The 6,000-nt window shown below is 51.1% G+C and overlaps 1 protein-coding gene across 1 annotated transcript in view; it reads left to right on the top strand.

The window, feature by feature from the left end:
- The first annotated feature begins 516 nt into the window (after positions 1–516).
- Positions 517–6,000, top strand: part of PPP6R2 (protein phosphatase 6 regulatory subunit 2) — a 62,608-nt gene continuing 57,124 nt past the window's right edge. Inside the window, exon 1 of the mRNA XM_037048883.1 lies at positions 517–749. The gene's annotated coding sequence lies outside the window, so the exon portion shown is untranslated. The remainder of the gene's footprint in view (positions 750–6,000) is intronic.

Below are 6,000 nucleotides of genomic sequence, written 5' to 3'. Positions count from 1 at the left end.
TTTTAGAGATTAGTTTAATTGAATTATACAATTCCAGCAAATGTTAAGCGGGCACATATTTTAATGTGCAAAACACATTAAATCTTCGAAATACCTGGGAAAAACAGTAAGTCTGGCGGCTGCTGCTCAGGCGCTCCCAGTTCAATTAGGAAACAGCCGTAGACGAGGGGGGGATCCACATCCACTCTTGCTCTGGCCGTGTCTAGGCTACCTGTCTAAGGAGTTCAGAGGCCATCCAGATGCCCCGGTGGGAGAGGATTTTCCAGAGCGGGAGGCACCCTTAGAGAACAGGGGCACATGCATTGTCTCATAAGAAGTTGATTATGCTCGCACAGAAATTTAGCAATACCTCAGCGGGAAAAACAAAAACGGGAAGCTGCCTCCGAGCCACCTCGCACCCGCCACTGCTGGACCCCATCACCGAAGTTCACGGACTCCGCCCCCGATGATTCCGCCCCATCCCGCGGCGCCAGCGAGCGCGGCCCCGTGAGGCCACGCCCACAGCGCGCGCGCGCTCGGCGACGCAGCCGCCATTTTGGGGTGACCGGAGTGCCACTCGCGGCCCCAGCCGGTCCCCTACGCCGGCCGGCCCGCGCAGTGTTCGTGGGCGCCGTGTCTGTAGGCGCCGCGCCCGGCCGGGCCCATGTGCCTGCGGCCCGCCCCTGGCCGCCCGGGCTTCGCCTCCGCCAGCGCCCTGGCCTCCACCCGGGCCTCCGAGGAGCCGCCGCGACGCCCGGCCCACGGGGCAGGTGAGTGCGGCCGCCCGCAGGCGACTCAGCGCCCGCGCTCGTCCGTGCCCCGGGAGTGCACCCCGCCGTCGATGCTTCGGTGTCGGCGCCCACCGCCCTGTCCCGTCAGTGACCTCCTTCTGTGACACGCCGTCTGCGTCCCCCCCGTCACGTCCGCTCCGTCAGTGTCCCCCCCCGTCAGCACCCCGCTGCCTGTCGGCCCCCCACCCGTGACCCGCGCGTTAGGACCCTGCCCGTGGGGAGCGCTGCCCTGGCTCCCCGCACCCAGTCAGGGACCCCGCCCGCCGTCGGCGTGCCCTCCCGGTGTCGCGTCTCACCGCCGCCCCCATCCCCTCTCCCTTCGCAGGTGCCGCTCACCGCCGGCCCCTTCCCGGTCCCCCGACTGCCCCCGCTGTCGCCGCGCTGCCTCCCGCTCGCCCTTCCGGCCACTCCGAGTCCTTCCCACCTGCACGGCCATCCCCCTGCTTCTGAGCGCTCGCGGGGCGCAGCGGCTGCCCCGGGCCCGGGCCCCGCAGCTCCCACCGCGTCACTCCCACCAGGGGTCCGCCGGCTGCCGCGGCTCCGTGCCCCGTCTGGTCTCCGGGGGCCTTCTCCGGCCTATCACTCTTCCAGCCCCTGTCCCCTCCCCTCGACCTCCCGGGCGGGCCGTCACCCACACTGCGGGCCGTTCAGTCTCCTCCCGGTCCCTTCTTTCTGGGTCGCTCTCGGCTGGGCTCCTCTAACTCTGGCCCGACGGGCTCTGCTGGGGGGGGGGCGGGGGGAGGGAGCCCCTGCGGGACCCAGATAAGGCTCGCGGGGCCGAGGACGGGGTGCACGGAGCCGGCCTCAGAGCGCTGGCCTGCGCGCCAGGCTGTGTCCTGCGGGTCGCACGCCGGAGTCTGAGGGGCCCTGGGCGGGAGCTGGCGTCTCGGAGTGCTGTTCTGGTGACGTGGGACGTGGGACACGCGAGACAGAGGAGAGGGTCGCTGGGAGTGGCCGTGGCTGTGTACACCTGGGTGGTCGGCGAGGGGAGGCTTTGGGGGCAGAGCTGCTGGGGCTGGCTGAGCTGAGGGGAAGCGTGGACTCCGGCTGACGGAGCAGGTGGGGGGCCCAAGACCCTGTCTAAGGCGGGGGGCGGAAGGCACGGCTTCGTCTGGGCCGGCGGAGGTGGGGTTCTCGCGGGAGAAGCTGGAGCCAGAGGGCAGCCAGGCGGCAGGCATCACCCTGGCCGGGATGGTGCTCAGCCCTGGGCATGGCTGTTCACTCCACACGCACACGCGTGCGCGCAGGAAACAAGAACTGACCACTCACTGTGCGCTGCTATGTTAAACACTTTCTGTGAACAGGAGCCGAGAAGAAGAAACTGAGCTCTGACTGTGAAAATACTGTTTTAAATCTTGGGTAATAATGATAACTGACTGTATACCGGGTACTTTTTTGTGTGCACATATGTATATTCCAATAAAGCTTTATTTTTAAAAAGCCCGGTGCTTTACCCTTTATTATCCTTGTATCCTTGTGAGATGTAACATTTTGACATAAAGTAGGTACATGATTGGGCGGAATTTACTCTAAACCAGAGAGTGAAAACCAGTGCTGAGTTCTACCTTCTGACATCTGACCCAGCAGTCCTTTCATTCTGAGAACAACTTAGTGATGTAGTTACTCTTGATATTCCTGTTCCGATTCATGTAGGAACACTGAGGCACGGACAAATTACCATCCCTGGGGTCACAGTAACTGAGTGGGTGGGCTGTGTTCACGGTGCTCTATACAGGGCACCCAGTTCAGAAAACCCAGAGTTTGTGTCAGGAAGTCAGCCTCTTTCTCACCCCATCCCTCAGCCATCTGCTTCCTCTGGGAAGTCATGTCGTATCCCCGCACAGCCAGCCGCCCTCATTTGTTAGCGCAGAATGTGCGAGTGTAGAGTCTTTTGTTTCTTTAAAAATAGACATTTTTAAAATTATTGGCTCTGTTATTCCCAACGTCATGTGCAGATCTTAAGAATATAAACATGAAGGATTTTAACGAGTGTCCATCACTTATGCTGAGGCAGAACATTTCAGCCACCCTGAATGTTTTGTTGTGTTCCTTTTCAGTTGTTACACCACCCCTCAAAGTTCCAAGGCAACCATATTTCTGGTCTTTATCATTATGGACTAATTTTGCAGGTTCTTGAACTTCATGTAGATGGAGTCATAAAGCATATGCTCTTTTGTGTCTTTTTTTGCTCAGTGTAATGTTTTTGTGATTTATTGATTTTGATGCCTATGTCTGTAATGTTCTTTTTATTTGAGTAATACTTTGTATGAAAATATCATTTGCTTATCTCTTTCCCTTTTGATGGAATTTGGGGTTGCTTTTACTTTTTGGCTGTCATGACTAAAGTCATTGACAATTCTTATGCACTTCTTTTGTGGACATGTGTTACTTCTTTTGGGTAAATATTTAGGGGTGGGATTGCTGGGTCATAGTATATGTGTGTGTGTTACTTTTTTAGAAACTGCCCAACAGTTTTCAAAATTTGTACCACTTTACATTCCTGCCAGAAATACATGAGAGTCCCGGCTTCTCTACATCCATGTCAGCACTTGGTATATTCCGTGTTGTTAATTTTAGCCATTCAGGTGGCAGTGGTACCTCACTGTGGGTTTAATATGCATTTCTCTGATGAATAACAATGATAAGCAGCTTTCCATGTGCTTATTGGCCATTTGTATATCTCTTGTGATCTGCCAGGTCTTTTGCCCACTTTTTATTGAATTGTTTGTCTTTTTATTATTCCTTTTTAGGAGTTTTTAAAATGTATTCTAGCCCTGGCTGGTGTAGTTCAGTGGATTGGGCACGGGCCTGAGAACCACACGATCGCAGTTCGATTCCCAGTCAGGGCACATGCCTGGGTTGCAGGCCAGTTCCCAGCAGGGGACTCAGGAGACACAACCACACATTGATATTTCTCTCCCTCTGTCCTTCCCTTTTCCCTCTAAAGATAAATAAATAAAATGTTAAAAAAGAGAGAGAGAGAACAAAAACCTTGACACCCTGGAGCTGGGAACAGAAACTACTTAAAAAAATAAGAAGTAAGAAAATAAAAATATATTCTAGTTGACACCTTCATGATGATGATATGTGTGCAGACATACACAGGAAGTAGGAGGAGGAGAGGAATTGAGAGGTGAGTATTTTTTCCTATTTATGGTTTACCTGTTTGTTTCTCTCTTTTTATTTTTTTAAAGATTTATTTTTATTTATATATTTTTTAAAGGTTTTATTTATTTATTTTTAGAGGGGAAGGAGAGAGGGAGAGAAACATCAATGTATGGTTGCCTTTTGTGCATCCCCTGCTGGTAGTTGGCCTGCAAGGAACCGGTTTGCAACCCAGGCATGTGCCCTGACTGGGAATCGAACCGCGATCGTCTGGTTCGCAGGCCCGTGCTCAATCCACTGAGCTACGCCAGCCAGGGCTTTGTTTCTCTCTTTTTAAAAAAGATTTTATTTATTTATTTTTAGAGGGAAAGGGAAGGAGAGAAGGAGGGAAATATCAATGCATGGTTGCCTCTCGTGAGTCCCCCTGCTGGGAACTGGCCTGCAACCCAGGCATGTGCCCTGACTGGGGATTGAACCGGTGACCCTTTGCTTCACAGGCCCGTGCTCAATCCACTGAGCTACACCAGCCAGGGCAGTGAATGAAATCTTTTTTTTTTTAATATACTTTATTTATTTATCTTTAGAGGGGAAGGGGAGGAGAGAGGAAGAGAAACATCAATGTATGGTTGCTTCTCGTGCATCCCCTGATGGGAACTGGCCCCTGCCAGGAACTGGCCTGCAACCCAGGCATGTGCCCTGACTGGGAATCGAACCGTGATTGTCTAGTTCACAGGCCTGCGCTCAATCCACTGAGCTACACCAGCCAGGGCATGAAATCTTTTTAAAATGGACAGTGTACATATCCGTCACCCCTTGAGTCTCCTCATGCCCTTTTGGGGTTTCTCCCTCCCACCCTTTCCTGCCACTCCACCTCCGAGCAAATACTGATCTACTCTCTCTCTTTTTTTTAAAAGATTTTATTTATTCTCTTTAGAGGGGAAGGGAAGGAGAGAAGGAGAGAAATATCACTGTGTGGTTGCTTCTCTTGAGTCCCCTGCTGGGAACTGGCCTGCAACCCAGGCATGTGCCCTGACTGGGAATCGAACCATGATCGTGTGGTTCACAGGCCCGTGCTCAATCCACTGAGCTACACCAGCCAGGTCCTGATCTACTTTCTGAATGGCCCATCTCGCATTATTTTCTTGGTGAGGTGGAATCAGGGTACTTTTTTTCTCCATACGTGTTATATAATCACTCTAGCATCATTTGTTGAAAGACTCTCTCCATTAAATTGCATTGGAACCTTTGTTACAAATTACATGAAGATATGTGTTTAAGCTTATTTCTGGGCTTTCTGTCTTGTTGTATTGGTCTGATTTTCAACACCACACTCTGAATTACTGTAACTTAATGATAAGTCTTAAAATCAGATGTAAGACCTTCCCTTTACTTCACTGTATTTATTATATGTGTGTGTGTGTGTGTGTATGTGTTTGCTGTTCTACTTATTTATGCACTCATTGGTTGCGCCCTGACCGGGGATTGAACTTACAACTTGGCCTATCCAGACAACGCTCTAGCCAACTGAGCCATTTGGCCAGGGCAAGACCTTCACTTTTATTCTCTATAGAATTTTCTGCCAGTTTTGAAATACATTTTTCAGTTTGTACAAAAATTCTTGGGAGTTTGGGATTACTTTGAATCTATAGATCAATTTTAGAACTGAATTAACATCAGGTCTTCTGGTCTGTGCTCGTGGTATATCTCTTCATTTATTTAAATCTTTAATTTTTCTCAGTTTTTCGGTAGTTTTCAGTATGATGGTGTACTTTTTTAATCCAGTATATTTATAGATATTTGATATTGTTGATGTTATTTAAAATACTTTATATTGTTTTTCAGTTGTTTGTTAGTGATGCACAAACACAGTCGGTTTGCGGGTGCTGATCATGGGCCTGCAGCTCCTCCCAGCTCACTCATCAGCTCTCACAGTCATCAGCTCTCACAGTGGGCGTGTCACTTTGGGTTTTCCGGGTACACAATCGTATCATCTGCAAATAAAGACAGCCCTACGTTCCCTCCCCAGTTGTGTGCCTCTCATTTCTCTTTCTCGCACTGTTGTGCTGGCTAGCGTCTCTAGTCCAGTGCTGACTGGGAGTGGGGATGGTGACTCTTCAGTGGTTGA

The sequence above is a fragment of the Sturnira hondurensis genome, unplaced genomic scaffold, assembly GCF_014824575.4.
Source record: "Sturnira hondurensis isolate 20B ecotype Veracruz unplaced genomic scaffold, ASM1482457v3 Scaffold0000780, whole genome shotgun sequence".
Classification (NCBI taxonomy): Eukaryota; Metazoa; Chordata; class Mammalia; order Chiroptera; family Phyllostomidae; genus Sturnira; species Sturnira hondurensis.
Note: the sequence above shows the minus strand (reverse complement) of the source record. Positions and strands in the feature narration are given on the sequence as shown.